General features: G+C 33.5%; 1 pseudogene; it reads left to right on the forward strand.

The window, feature by feature from the left end:
• The first annotated feature begins 3,170 nt into the window (after positions 1-3,170).
• Positions 3,171-3,801, forward strand: LOC136980310 (uncharacterized; annotated as a pseudogene).
• Positions 3,802-16,734: the final 12,933 nt, after the last annotated feature.

A 16,734-nucleotide genomic window follows, 5' to 3' on the forward strand; every position in this document is an offset into this window, starting at 1 on the left:
AGTCTAAATTTGGTTAGTCCTAGTTGTAAGTTAAATTTGGGACACTTAACTTAGTTTATGATAAGACACGTTAAATTTGATTATGGTTTGTTAGCTGTAGTTGTCGCGATATGTTTATCCTAGGTTAAGATAGGTTAGTTTAGATAGTTAATAAGTTAACGTTTATAAAAAATTGGGTTGGGGTCTTGCTCATTTGTTTTTGTAGGTCTGTTGATTTCCTCTAGTTTGTCATTGTGTTTGTATGTTTCTCGCGCTGTCTGTCGAAGTGTAAGTAGTATTAAGATTTCTGATCGCGTTCAGTTTTATTAGTATTAAAAAGATATATTTTTTTACTAACAGCTCCTTGGCACTGACATCTACACAGCTATTTGTGGTGGAACACTCAATTATTGGTTTTCGCTACACTTAGGTTTTCTTTTACAATTTTCGTCGGACTATGGTTTTGCAGTCTGAAAACTGCATGCCAACATTTGATGTTGGCATGCAGTTTTCCTACGTTTCTCTACTGTCTATCTTCTATCCCTTCTTCCGTATTTTTTTTTACCCTCTTTTTTCTGGCTAAAGATATCGTGTACAGCCGATGTCTTTCTTGAATGTATTATGTACTACAATAAGAAAAAAAGTAAAAGCTTTAGTAAGCCATCATATGGATAAATCATTAGCTTTTTTGCCAGATTGGTGTTAAACTAATTAACTTTTATTGTATTATAAAATGAAAATCTGTTGTTCTCAGTGATATATAACAAAATTTTTCTGTTTAAAAAGCAATTAAAATAATTATAAAAGATTAATTATTTTTGAAATTTATATAATTCATCTAATTATGCGTTTTATAAATTTAATTAGTTATTCCATTGTCAAGCCTATAGACGTTTATTTCGGACAATTTTTGAAAAATGGAACGTGGACTGAAATGGTTGGAAAACTTTCACGAAAGGCAAGTGAAATAAATATAATATCATACAGTTACTTCAAGTACAGTACAGCACCGTTTATCCGAATCAATTGGAGACTGGGGTTGTTCGGATAAATGATTTTTCGGTAAATCGATTATGTGCGAAAAAACATATTAACCTATCCGATGTTGAAATTTTTCCCCGTTGCGAATCTCTTCGTGTTGAATTTTTTCTACTTTAAGCCTAACGAAAATTTTTATAATAATAAACGAGGCTATTGTATTGTTAAAAATTATTTCTTTATTTTGTACAAACAAAACAAATTTATTGAAAAATATATAAACATAAAAGTTATACTTTAGAAGTTAATCTAGCATCAAAAACGTTTCATTCTTCACGACACTGTCCGAGTAAAGGAGTTTCGGTTAACCGACGTTTTGGTTGACCGGCTTTCGAATAAACGATGCTCTACTGTATATAACATTGCATTTAATGAAATTTAGATATATTTGTCAGTAAAATTGCTCGCAGAAACATAGAATATTTATAGAGTATTAAATAATTATTCATCGGTTAAACGTTAAACTTTTAGTGGTCAGAATACGATTAAATTTTATTACAACATAAATGTTCATAAAAACTCATAAATCCAGATTAATGAAATAAAATAATAGCGCTGTGCTTTTATCTATACACTATTAAATGTCTTACATTTTTAATTATTGTAATTAGAAACAGAAAAATCTGTGCATAATATACCGACATTTTTAAAGAATTATATATTGGAATTTAATATAAAAATAAACTAAAAGTTTTCGTTGAAATCGACAGCAGATTAGTTAGTTATCGCCGTGCATTCTGCTGATGAAATCATTCTGTATGATCTAAAATTTAATGTTGCTGATTACTGTTATATAACTATATTTCTGTTATCCGATAAGTTAATTTTGTTGCAATATTGTAATTATATTGCGTTTTCTATAACTGGTTAGTAGTATGTCAACCAAAGAATCATGTTTAGATTAGCACATAACTATAACTTCAGTTATAACATACAGTAATAAAGCAATGTGAGTTATAATTATTAAATTTATATATATATATATATATATATATATAATAGAACAGCTTACGGTCTGCATTGTGTACACTTCTAAACTCTCTGATAGATATGCACTTGTATTTTACCGATATTCCTACAAACATCAAATAGAATTTACGTTGCCAACCAATAGAAGTAAAATTTTGAATTCATTTTGTAATAAAATGTTATATGTGCACGGCAACATTTGATGTTAGAAATAAACGAAAATGTAAAGATAAATGTGTAAATCACATATATAAATAATGATAAAAATCCAATAACAATGGCCAAGAACGAGCGTTGTTTTCAATTGACATGTTATCAGTTGGTATAGTGTCACTTGTCGTTTACTTTAAATACTTTTTATGTCAGCAGTTATAACATCGGTTTACCCTTATCTGGAAAAACTAAGGTATCTATAAAAAAAGAGATGTGTATAGGCATCAAACATCTATTACTTTTACAATATCTTATTCTCTTTATAAAGGTTTAGTGGTTATTATCGAGATGGGTCACCTGTCATCTAGTTTTTTTATGATTATTTATAACGTTAAGCAGCCATTATATTTGTTTATTATAAAGAAAAACATAAAGAAACTTTAACACATATAAACATTACAAACCTTATGTTATTAATCAAAGCCATACGATCGCCATAATATACCATGCTACTTTTCTTGTACGATTAATAATTAAATTCTAAGAAATTTGTTACTACATGGTTCCATATAATATTAAATAGTTGTAAGTGAAAATTTTCACAGAGGTCTGGGTAGTGTAATTCGTAACACATCCCCACGCTATTGATGATGATTCGTTAATGGATTGTGTTTTATATTTATATAAGATTATATAGCAGCTGAAATTAAAAGTTTTTCATCTGCAGTTTGAAATTGTTTTTTCTGTTGAAACAACATTCGTAATACTCCTTTTTGCAAGAACCCTTTTCGGTATTCATTTTATTTATCAATTTTTGTAACTTTCTGAATAAAATTTTATCACATACATTTAAATTATTGAATCGCATTGGTTATTTATTGTTTTTACGTTTTCATACTTTTAGGAAAGTATGTAATAGTTTGACAGTAGATTCTAGAAAAAACAAAGTGACAATGAAATTTCGAGTTAAATAAATCAAAAATTGAAAAACTTAGTCTTGTGAGAACACCGTCATATCAATGATTAATAAAATGCTCGATAAGCCATGTTTTGATTATAAAGGTGGTGACATTTGTAGTGTGACTTTTGACAAGGAGCAAGCTACTACAAGTGCTCGTGTTTTCATGATTCGTAGTTTGCGATTTTTGTATGAAAATGTAGCACGTATTTGTCCTGTTAAAACTATTATTGCAGATGAGTTACATCATGTTCTGAGCAAAATTATTATCAAACTAATAGTTTCAAATTAGTTGCAGTTATTTCTAACCATAATGCAATCAATAGAAAAGCTATGCCCATGTTTGCAAATCTACCAAAAATTAGAATTGTTTATAATAATACTGCTTAGATCAACCATGCTTAGATCAACCATGCTCTCTTCTTTATTTGTGATGCTGTGTCTAATCTAAAATCCATAAAAAATAATTGGGTTAATAAAAAAATACAGAACAGTGTTTCTATTATGAAAATTTCGACAACATATTGTTAGTTGAAACTGCTTGATTCGCCACGACAAAGAAATTTCGAAAGATATAGTGAGTTAAATTAGTAAAATACGAATATGGCTTAGGCATTAAAGCTTTATATTCAACATCGGTGAAACGACAAAACGTCAAACTAGCGTTACAAGTAATCAATGATCAGTTTTCTGAGAGCTTCTAAATTATTAGACCTGAGAACAATTTTTTTTTTTTTGCTCCATTTCATAAAATCTTCTGCACTTGGTGGTCTATTGTTAATGAAAAAACAATTTATAAAAATCAGCATAAATTAAATAAGTATCAAGAAGTATTTATACTCAGAAACGATTAGTTAAGCCTCATTTTATTAAATAAATGATTCTTTAATGAAACTGGGTTTCTATGCTTGTCGAAAAATACATAATACCAAAATCTATTTTTAGAACTGATAACTATGTTTTTATCCGTTGCATCCATATATCTATAGATATAGTCTCGATATAGTTCATTCGAAGAAAAAAATAATGGAGTATTATAAATTTTAACGATTTGTAGTTCTTTTTCTCCCATGACCGAAATTACTCGAAACAGTGGAGCCGAAGTATCGTCTACAGGATGAGATTCTATCATATTTGAATATACAAATATTTCTGTCATTCCAGCATTTAATTTTATAGGATAAGTCCCTATAAATTCTACTTCGGAATATTCTAATCGATCAAATCCTAATATATCTTTTAATTGTCAATTAAATTTCACGGGAAGATTCCCGTGGAACTTTCAATAATATCTTTCTATTTGGGAGCAATTTAAAACTTATTATCTAAAATGATTTAAGAAGTTCATTTGGTCAGATAATTGACTCAGTACATGTAACGTATTTTCAATATTTTCGGTTGTTATTTTTTCTATATATCCATTTTTTTTTCGATTAAAGTAATAAATTAGTAATGTTCAAAATAACCACTCAGTCGGTTTGACGAAAACACAAATTTTATATTTACAGTAATGTACAAAATTAATCCACTTTAGAGTTACAATTAAATATGCACAACACTAATTCCAACAACAACCGACTATTCCCGTACAAATTCGTCGAAAGAACTCCTTACGAACAAACAGACTTGTAATTAACAAAACCTTTGAGTCAGGAACAAGTTCGTACACAAACACGTAATCTCCAACGAGAGAGTTAGTTAGCACTTCGATAACGACGATCTCCCTTGATCCGATCCGATCCGATCACCTCCGATACGATCACACCCGATCCGAACTCCCGATACGAGCTCGATCCGAGCTTAAATAGTCGACGGCGTTCGAACACTGCTCCAATCAAATTTGAATGTTCCCGCAACGGCCGCCAACGGTCACTTCCCGCCGGCCAATCGTCCGATGGTCGACGATTTGAAACTTAACGGTCGTTTCTACCGGCCGATCCTAACGACTTTTCCGTCATGAAAGTTCGTTGTAACAAAACAGGTGGGAATCGCGCGTCTTGGCGATTCCATACCTTACACCTCCGCGGCCAAGGATCAAACTGAGCTTAGCCCAAGCCTGTTTGATCCAACAACACTCAGCAATTTTACACATGTCCGTTGGTGCGGACTGACCCTTACCTCCGGTACAACCGGGCAAACTCGCTATAACCCGCGCACAGAGATGCCTCGCGATGGTGTAGGACCCCTTGGATCCCCGAGACCTATCCGCGCGGGCCCCCCTACGAGGAGGTCGTCCCCGTCGCCTTCCGCGCGCCATCCGGTTTTGTTGGCCACCAGATGTCGCTCGGCCCTTCTCACGGAATTTGGGTTTCTTACCGCGAGCTCGGTTGTGCCCGTTGTCCGTCGTTTTCCGGACCGGCGATATGCCTCCCTCCGGACTTAGCACGTGTGTGGGTAGTTCCGATTGGCCACTGGCCGCGCCCGCCGTGGCCCGAGACCTCCGGGTCTCTTTACCGCTGTGTTTTCTTTGAACCCGATTGACGGTCGCCAAGATCAGGTTCGCCTGTTGCCCAATCAATTCGGCCAAGTCGTCCACGGAATGACACTCCTTCGTAGCATCCAGGGGCTTATCCCGTGTCGCATTCGGTAACCCTAGCAGCGGTTCGCTAGTTTCCCCGATCGCTCGTCTTTGGTCATCGGCGTGTTGTGCCAACTGCGTCGCGGGTTCCCGGCCGATATCTCCCAAGTCGATTATTTCCCCGACGCCACAATTTTGACCCTGAGGCGTCCCAGCTACCCCATTCTTTACTGCTCTGACTCCCGGCCTCCCTTCATCAGCGTCCTCGCCCTCCAGTTTCCTGTTCGCGGCGGGTCGTTCGCTTCGGCTATCCGATTAGCTACCGGAATATCTCCTCGCAATAGGAGTCGCGTCCCCTGCTTTATTTTGCTCAGACTGCGCCCTCCGCTCACACTGGGCCGTGCGCTGCCGCCCTTGTGTCTGGTCAAGCGGTCCTATGACCATCCCCCGGTTTTTGTCGTCGGGCGGCTCTCGTTTAACCCCCTTGCTCGCTTCCACGAACATCCCCGCTACCGCACTTAAAATACTCTGCTCCTCAGCTAATTCCCTTTTTCTTGCCTCGGAATCCGCTTTCTCTCTCGCTTCTACCAGCGCTCGGAAGTCCCTTTCCGTTAAGAGAGCGTCTGTCGCTTTCCCTAACCTATTGGTGATCGCACACGTCACCCGTGCCGATCCTGGCGTTTCTTCGCGTCCTTCCTCCCACAATCCAAGCGGTACTGACGCTACGCCTGCCTCTACCTGGTGACCGAAGGCTCCAACGAGTTGGCTTTTCTCCTTCGTTCCCGTCACCGCTTTAGGGACCCATGACTCCCTTAACCCCGACGCTTCCGTTCCCGAAACGTCCTTAACTGGGGGACCATTTCTGCCGCTTACTGTCTCAGCTTCCTTCAGCGACCTCCCGACTTCGGGTTGGATATTATGAACTGCCTCCTCTCGTCTTGCCGCGACTCCACTAGGCTCCCTAATGTCCCGGTCTACCTGTGAGCTGCGCCTACTTTCTACTCTTAGCATGGGGACTTTGGCCACCCTGACCCCAGCGGTTCCCGTCCTCGATCCGGCTACGTACGTGGGCCTCCCTTCTCCCCGCATTGCCTTGACCCGATCCTTTGCTTCCCCGCTCCCCGGTGGGCAAGAGAGTTTGGATGCTCTCACCTCCACCACCACGCGGTCCGCTGCCTTGGGTCGCATGCGTTCGGCCTCATCGTCTACCCGCCTATCAGGACACCCTCTTTTCTGCCGGTCAGTTTCCCTTGGCCTATCCCATTCTACCCGCGGCCTGTTTCCCGACGAGCTCGTTCTATCCCCGAAGTCGCGGTTCCCCTCGACTTTAAGTCCTTCGGATCGTGTTTGCCGTTCCTGCCGCTTCGTATCGTCTAATTTTCCGGTGATCCCCAGCCGTAACTTAAGTCGTTCTAACTCTATCTCTGCTCTCCTTGTCACTTCTGCCTGTGCTTTGGCCTTGAATTTCGCGATCTCAGACCGTAACCTACTTGCTTCGAGTTCACGACTCGACCTGCTTGTCCTACGCGCCGTTCCCTGCTCGTTGTCCTCCCAGTCCCTAGCCTCTAGCTGCCGCGATTTCGCGCGTCTGGGCATCTCTGTGTGCTAGCGAGAAACAAATAATTTACCTGGGTCTAATTGCTGGTGATGCTCTGTACGTCTCTGCTTCTCTGTCGTAGCTCAGTTCTTCCAATTCTTTGGAGTATAATCCAGGATAATCCAACGTAATCCAAAGTATCCAAAATATCCTGTCGAGACTGCGCCAGTAATGTTCAAAATAACCACTCAGTCGGTTTGACGAAAACACAAATTTTATATTTACAGTAATGTACAAAATAATCCACTTTAGAGTTACAATTAAATATGCACAACACTAATTCCAACAACAACCGACTATTCCCGTACAAATTCGTCGAAAGAACTCCTTACGAACAAACAGACTTGTAATTAACAAAACCTCCGAGTCAGGAACAAGTTCGTACACAAACACGTAACTTCCAACGAGAGAGTTAGTTAGCACTTCGATAACGACGATCTCCCTTGATCCGATCCGATCCGATCACCTCCGATACGATCACACCCGATCCGAACTCCCGATACGAGCTCGATCCGAGCTTAAATAGTCGACGGCGTTCGAACACTGCTCCAATCAAATTTGAATGTTCCCGCAACGGCCGCCAACGGTCACTTCCCGCCGGCCAATCGTCCGATGGTCGACGATTTGAAACTTAAGGTTCTCCACGGAGTTCAACGGTCGTTTCTACCGGCCGATCCTAACGACTTTTCCGTCATGAAAGTTCGTTGTAACAAAACAGGTGGGAATCGCGCGTCTTGGCGATTCCATACCTTACAAAATTCTTCACTAAAATCTTGTAAATATGGAGTATATTAAAATGTTTCTTTCTTCTCCCTTTAACATGAAAAGTTTTTGATTATCTAAATTCAGAGTAGAAAGAAATGTATATCCATCTTTTGGAGGTATATGCAATTCACAATCAATAGCGACTTCAATTTTAACTTTGCTATCGGTTTTGTTAAAAGTAAATTTATTGAAACGATCCTTTTCTTAACCCTTTAAATTATTCATAATATTCTCGAATATATTACTTTATTTGTTCTCTTCCATTAAAATTGATTCAGATAAATCTTCAGCTTTTACTCTAAACGTCCTTGTTTCCTTAGTAGTAATAATATATTCGTTATTTTCACTAGAGATGTTAAACCATGAACGAGGTATTATTATCTGACATAATACTACTTTTCAAAATCCCGTTAAATTTATCAGTGGAATAATTTTCGATGTGAAGAAGAATTGAGTATTTTTTGGAAAAAAATTTATACTTACCGTGCTTATTAGAATCGCATAATATTTATCCGTTAATTTACTTTCTGCAATTCTTTATTATAAAATCGACCTTTAATCATCTGGTTGTTATAATCTTTCAACATATAAGTTGAAGGAATTGTTGGATCTTGTTCTTTTATAACGAAACTTTTCTTACTCCAATTGGGTAAGTAACCTCTCGTAAAAGTTTTTCTTTTTTGAGAAATTATTATTTTATCACCGACTTTATATTTACATTTTATTCTAGCTGTCGTTTTACCATGAAGCTGGTAAAAAATTGCAAATGGTGTTTAGGTTTTACCTCGGTTAGAGACATTTCTATAGTTTGATGTATACAATGATTATATGCTTTTACCTAACCATTTAATTTACCAATATATTTATTAGAATTTTGGTAAGTAATTAGGCGATCAATTTTATTTTTCAAAGTCTTATTAAATGGTTCTATTACTGATGCTCTCGTTTCGGAATGAGTATAATAATGATTTATTCGATGCTTTTTAAACAAATTTCTAATAACAGAATTCATAAACTTTTTCCCTTTATCGGTATGGAAAAACCTAGGTATTTCTTGTCTAAATATCTTTTGAAACGCGTTTTTTTTATTGTTTTGGGCTTTTTACCTTTAAGAGGAATTTCATAAGCATATTTAGAAAACACGTCCATTGTTGTTAATAAATATTTTATTCCATTAATTTCTTTTGAAATTGTCGAACATCCATAAGATTGGATCGAAATAATTCTCCCCTATATAAAGCTATAGTTATGACGCATAAAATTTATCTGTACTGATTTATGTAGCTTATATGTATGTCGACTCGATAGCCATTCTTCGACATTTTTTCTCGGCAACTTTTCACTCAATTTTGGCTTCTTATGCTGCCGAAGGATGCTCGATGGGATAGAGTATAATAAATAGATCTAAATAATCTTTGCTTTTTTAGACAATGCAATCTGTTTAGGATTTCTCGTGGCTGATGCTCCAGCAGGTTTTTTGTACCACTAATTAAACGATTCAGAGATGATGGAATCGATGGCAATCAAAAACGAAGTACAGGCGATTCTCCTATTGTTAATTGAGGTGACAGTACTTTATTTCCAATCCACTATTTGGGTACGTTCGCTTTTTAATTCTGTCTCGAAATTCGCTAAAATCTATAAGAAAAATTGTTGTTTTTCTTGTTCGCGTAACATATGACATTAAATCCACTATGTGACTATTTATTATTGGTTCGTTATTCACCACTAATTTGCTTTTTTCCTTCCAATCGTATTTATAAGACTTTAGTAACTGATTGATATATGGAACGTATTTTTGATATGCGAGTGGAACCGAAACTGTTATCTGTCTTCGATAGATGACGGTTTTGTCGGTTCAGTGATGGTTGTTGAGTTTTTTCGGTTGGCTGTGATGCTAACGAAACTCGAATTGCTTCTTTTGGGACGTGGACAGTTTGTTTAAATCTCGGAAAATTAGTTGACTTAATAGTTTAGCTTTCAAATCATCTGACAAAGAATTTTCGTCTAATAAATTTTCAATATTATTCTGTAATCCTCTTTCTGATTTTGTATTTGATATGGATGTACTAATACGGTGGTAATAATAACATTCGTTAAGCCATTTTTTATCATAATCCAAAAATTTTTTAGCTAATGATATTATTAGATGTAAAATCGCATCTAAACCACCACCAGATTGGTTTACCAAAATCGTTTTTTCTGCTTGTCGACCTATTTATTTTATTTGCCACTTTTTATATACATCCTTTATGTTTTTTCAACTTGTTGACAATAATAGGTAAACGACCTTCAAGCGTGTTGTGACAACTTTCACGTATGTCTTTTATTTGATCTGAGAAAGTGTTTCTTTTAACAAAGCTTTTCTCTGAACGGGTGTTGCTTCTGTAAGCACATTTAACAAATGATCATTTTTCTTGATATTCTTCATTTTTGTGAAATATAAACCCAATACATATACGCCTTGGTTGTTGGGAAGAGAACATGAATCTCTTAATCACAATTCTTTATCTGTAGATGGGTGGAAATCAATTAATAAATAACTGTGCGGTTTAAATGTCGTGGTTAAATATGCATCTTTCAAGTGGTTCATCTTACCTAAAAATGCTTGGCAAGCAAGACAGTTGATTTGACTTTCATCTCTGTTATTTTTAAATAATATTAAATGATGAGTGTTTAAACTTACATCTCTCATTACTTTATTACAAGAAAAGTAAATTTTGCTTTATCAATATAACACTTATATTTTTATGATAGGATTGAACGGTAAATAATTCAGCATGTTTTTCGGTCAAAAAATGTATTAAATAGTACATAGATTTAAATTCAAATTTTCGATATATTCAGGGAATACCTCATTCAAAATGAATATTTATATAAATATTATATTTAAATTAATCTTATTTTATAATATATTATTTATCGTTATATTACAGATTACTTTATATGGCTAATTATATAACATGCTATCAACGTCATTAGATATTAGGCTAGATAAAGGCTATAATATATATTAATTACGAAATAATTCGGTACTAGAGTTAGATGCTATTTCTTATTAACTTTAATAATTATAATTTAAAATAATTACAGAATAATTATTTTAAAAATTGTTTCTTAATTAAATAATATTATAGCTTTTATCTAGCCCGATATTTTATGACGTTGATAGCATGTAACATTATTAACAATACAAAGTAATCTGCATTATAACAATAAATAATACACTATAAAATAAGATTGATATAAATATAATAAACGTAAAGATGTCAGAAGAAAGTGTAGATAACATTTTATTCAACAATATAATAATATTTAATTTATATAAAAATATACAATATATACAAAACAACAAAAGTTTTGTAAACATAACTAATTGAAATTCGATATCTTTCTTAAATGAAAATGAACTCAACCGAGTGGAAAAGTAGAAAGGAAACATAAACAATTTGTAAAACAAAAACCAGTAAAACAACTTTTCGTTCAGCCGACTTCGTTTTAAACAAATTAAGCCGATTTAGGCTGATTTCATGCTTAAAAAGTTAAAAAACACAAAATATATCTAATTAAAATTACAAGAAATTACAAAAAAAAAATCTGTTTGCAAGACGTCTGCAAGCAAGACTTACAGACGTCTTGCTTGCATCTATCATACATTCGTCAGGGTGTTACTGCTTTTATCTTGCAAAAAAAAGAAGCGCTCGAAAATGTAGATTTTTAAGAAAGCTACCCTCTGGTAATAATAATTGTAAAATTCTCATTTGTGATAGATGCAAGCAAGATGTCTGTATGTCACCAGTTTTTTTTTTTAGAAATTACTTGAAATTTTAATTAGATATGTTTTGTGTTTTTTAAAAAGACATTTTTTTAACTTCTGGCAACAAGTAGCCTAAAAAAGAAAGGTCAGTCACCAAGGACGTGTATTGTCTCGAACACAGAAAGACTAAATGGTGGTCCCTTTTAGGTAGATGTCGTCTTCAATGTTATAAAATAATAATGTCTATCAGACGAACATTCACAGACAAATATTACTTTAAAAAAATAAATAAGTAAAGCAATTTATTCCAGAAACTCTTTCTCAAATAATGCGGTAAAGTATATCCGAAGAGGCATGAAAAATGGGTGTACTTTCGATGTTTGTGAGAGATTCTGGAATACAAATTATCTCAGAATCAGTCAACCGATTTTGGAATTATGTCAGAATCCAAGGGCGTCGCCAAGGAAGCAGGAGGGGCAGCTGCCCCTCCCCTATAAATTCGAAAAAATTTATTTAAATGCTAGGTTTTAATTAAAATAATCTTAGGCATTTTGTAAGTTCAAAAAATGTTTTCATTAAGGTATTTCTTTTCTGATACATAGTAAATGATTAACAGTTCATGAATCGTTTTTATTTTACCTATATACAATTTATATTCCTTATCAATTTACATCATGTTTTTCCCCTGGCTCATTGGTTTGCTTTATCCTTGTCAGAATCAACTGTATTTTTTCTCAGCTTGACATCTTTACTTCAAAATAATGACTGACTCTGGAATAAAAGTTATAAGATGTTAAATTTTTACAAAATTATTTCAGAGGCTGTCATATATATACTACTGATATTATATAAAGCTTCTTGTAACTATTTGAATTGAAAAATAAGATTTAAAAAAAACCTTTGAAAGTAAGTCTAAATGATAATCTTTAGTCACAGGATTTTTAAAACGTATAGAATTTTTTTTTAAAACAGTTACACAAAGTTAAGAATGAAAAACTGATCAACACAATGTTGGAATCAGCAGTGGTGACAATATTTACTAAAACGAAAGTTGTTTTCTCAAAATATTGATCACTTACTAACCACAATACAAAATGCGCTTTGGCTTTGTACTGCAGGGTAGACAATAATGTTGTCCCTTTTTACTTATTCCTACAATAGTAAATATGGCAAACATAAACGAGCCTGTTTGTAGCAAAATTTGCAAATATTCAGCAAAAATGACAAAAACAAGCACAGTACTAGCAGATTGTTAACTCACAACCTCAGAATTAAAAAATCTTTGTTCATAAATAACATTATCACAGAAAAGTTTATTACACTGTTTTATGACTCCAGATATTTCATTTGAAAATTTCTTCTTGCAAGTTAAGTACAATAAAATCATCTTTCTAAAATTAGGAAGCAGATATGGGAATTGTTCCATTTTATATTACTTCAGACTGTTTCTCTGCATTGGATTTTTCTACAACAATAGTTTTCCAGCCCACCGTTTTCATTGTGAAAGCGCCAGAAATGTTTACCGACTGGAAATCAATCACAGCTCCGTTTTCCTTTCTGGTAAGAAATTCTTGTTATAAAACTGAAAATTTGACAGCAATTGTAATGTTTCTATATTGTAGTTATGGATCTCTATATTTGTAACTGTGGTTATCTTCGGATTGATATTACACAAAGTAATACAACAAGATTTTATAGCACAGGATATGAAAATATATTGGCCAAGAAATAAAATCTTCTGGAATTTATTTGGCACTTTTTTGTATAAAGGTAAGATCAATCATTACTTCTACACAATAATATTTTTATTTTAAAATTCAATTTTGGGTATTCAGGAATAAATTTGGATTCGGTGAAGAGGTTTCCGTCTAGATTTCTGATAGGAATATGGTGGTTGTCTATATTTGTTTTAGTATCGAGTTATAGCGGAACATTAATGTCATTCATGACGTATCCTGTGTCCAAACAAGTTCCGAAAACATTCGAGGAATTAGCAACTTCTGTCCAGAGAGGCGAATATTCTTGTGGGATTTTCAGTAAATCAACATTATGGCTGTCCATTCGTGTGAGTAAATGTATTGAATAAATCTAAAAACTAATAAATAATTTATATTTTCTCATGACTCTTTCGACTTTAACACTTCCTCAGAATTCCAAATTGCACACTGGTAAAATACTAGGAGATCACATCATACGAAACGACAACTTTTTAAAAGCATCGAGAGGTATAAAAAGAGTAGAACAAGAAAACTTTGCTTTCATACTAAATAATTATATGATACAGAAATTAATTAAAAAAGAAGATTTACACAAGTTTTTAATTTCAACCGACTCATTTTCTGTATTTCAAGTAGCTTACGGAATGAGGAAACATTTCCCTTTTTCGAAGAAAGTAAAAAAAATGTAAGCTATTTTGTCTTAATTTAATTATGTATGGATATAGTTCAAATGAATTTATTTTTTGTTACAGAATCCATCGTCTATTCGAATCCGGAATTGTGGATAAAATCGATTATGCTGATAACTCTAAAATGGTCTTAACTTCAGAATACTGTATTTTATCAATAGATCATATTATAAGCCCGATACTATTACTCATATCAGGTTATGTATTGTCTCTTCTATGCTTAATTATCGAAACGATTAACAGAAAATTTTTCGCTTATTAATTACACAGTAAATGAAGTAGAAACCAAAAATATTTTGGCCTGTATCTGTTTTAGATGTTATAGGTATAAAACAATGATGTCATTTTTCAACATAGTATAATTGTAGCTTTATACACTTAGAACATCTTGAAATTAACATGTGAATACTCTCGAAAGTCAGAGGTAATGTCGATCTTACTTAGTGTTAGAATTTAGAATTTTTTATAAAATACATGTCTATTCTGAAAATTTAGCTTTTTGCAATTTTATAATACTTAACTGTATAAAAACATTTTTAATGAAATGTTTATAACAGATAGCACTAGCAATTGTTTGCAGTGAAGGTAATCAACTCGTTGTTGGATTATTGGATTAGTACAGAAAAGAATGCAGAGAATCGATCTGTTGAAGTCAACAATTGTTGTAACGAATCCCGGTAAACTGACAGAAGACAATACGTTGCCTAGAAACTGAAAATATACAATGCAATTATAATTTTCGTGCCGTTTTGAACTAATGTATTTCGTAAATGTCTTAAGTAATTTTGCCAAATCTCATCAAGTATTACGCAAATTTTTGTTTAATAGATTTATACTATTTTTAAAAAATGTAAAAAGTTTGGTAACGTCGTTTAGTTTCTTTGTTAAAAGTTTTAATTACATAGCACTTAAAATAGAGCTGGTGTCACACTTACAAAGAAAAAACACTGAAATCGTAAACTGAAAGCCAAATCCAGAAAACTTTTATCTCCAACAATTAGATCTATAGAAGTTATGACGTAGCTGATGTCGCTGCTGTGCTGAAAACGAGAAAACGCGTGAGTTGCCAAACGGCTATTTTGACACTTGTTGATAACAAAAAGCTTATACAACAATAGTGGTAATTCTCGTAAATTAGCATGTACCGTTCCGTAGTGGCGACAGCGCGAAATAGTGACATTTAGCAGTTCGAGGAGAACACTAATACTGCAGACTATGTAAAGTGTAACAAAACTTGCAAAGATGCAACGAAATAAATATTTTATTAATTTTCTTCATATTTTATTATTTTAAAGTTGTACGGCAATAAACTTCTTTAAGTTTTGTTATAAACTTGAGTTTATAACAGTTTATAAAGTTTTGTTATGAAAATACGAATAATAATTGATAACTTATTTTATATTACATTATGTTCGTATGAGCTATAAACACTATTCTTTCGTTTCTTCTTCCTATATTAAAATTCAAATAATTTTTAATTTTATAATTTTTTCCAGTTCAACTTTAATATGAGTACAGTAGACTTTCCTATAACACGGGTTCGTATAACACGGATACGTATTTACCGTGTTATAGGGGTGTACTGTTCTTCTTTTATATGGTTTTTTTCTAATGTTTCTATATGTTTAATTATTTCATAATCGTATAATATAAATTTATCATTTAGATAACGGGAATAATGAATGACACGTGAAATTCGATTTATTTCTACTTCAAATTATTTTATCAATATTTTCACTTATTTTGGATCTATTACATTGCTCATATTAATTTTATTTTTGTCTCTAAAACTTCTCTTTAGCATCTTGAAAGTAGTTATTATTAAATACAAAATTTTACTAATGACATTTGTCGTTAATTTACTTTTTCAATGCGTGTTGAGTCATTATTTTCGTTATCGATTTAAACATTAAACTGACCTGCAGTCTTATAAACGTCAATTTCTCTATTATTATTATTTTACTTAATTTTTTATTAATACATTTGTGTTCTGTATGTTAAGTTCGAACATTCACTTTTATTTAACACATTAATTTTTAAATATTTATCTAAATTATATCAACAACTTAATTTGCTACCTATTGAAGTTTTGACTTTATCTCTTATTTTATGTGTTCGACTTCTTAATTTAAAAACTGGAATTTTAATACTAACGTCTAAGATCTTACTTTTTCATTTTCTTTAAATTATCAATAAATTTTTATTTATTAGAAACTTATTAATTATTTTATAATCTAAATAGTAATACGTTAAATTTTTATCATCATAATTAATTATCCAAAATTCACACAATTGTTGGCATTCCGGTGGGAAAAAATGAATTTTTCTACTTTTGATCGGCCTGAAATTGGACAAGCTTACAGGGTCGCTAGGATATGTTTTACATATCGTAAATTTGGGTACAGGGAGTTCCTAAGAACCACCTGTGGGTTTCTTCTTGACATAAGCCTCGTTAGAACGATAGGCTCGCTAATTGGATAAATTAATAAACTTTTACAAGATGGAGGGAACGTAGATCCGTTAAAGACTTTAGCGTGGAGTTTACCTTAGTAACGAGACAATTGAAGAACAAATGAAAACAAAATTTAATAAA

Source organism: Centruroides vittatus, unplaced genomic scaffold, assembly GCF_030686945.1.
Source record: "Centruroides vittatus isolate TY-2023 unplaced genomic scaffold, ASM3068694v2 contig_690, whole genome shotgun sequence".
Classification (NCBI taxonomy): domain Eukaryota; kingdom Metazoa; phylum Arthropoda; class Arachnida; order Scorpiones; family Buthidae; genus Centruroides; species Centruroides vittatus.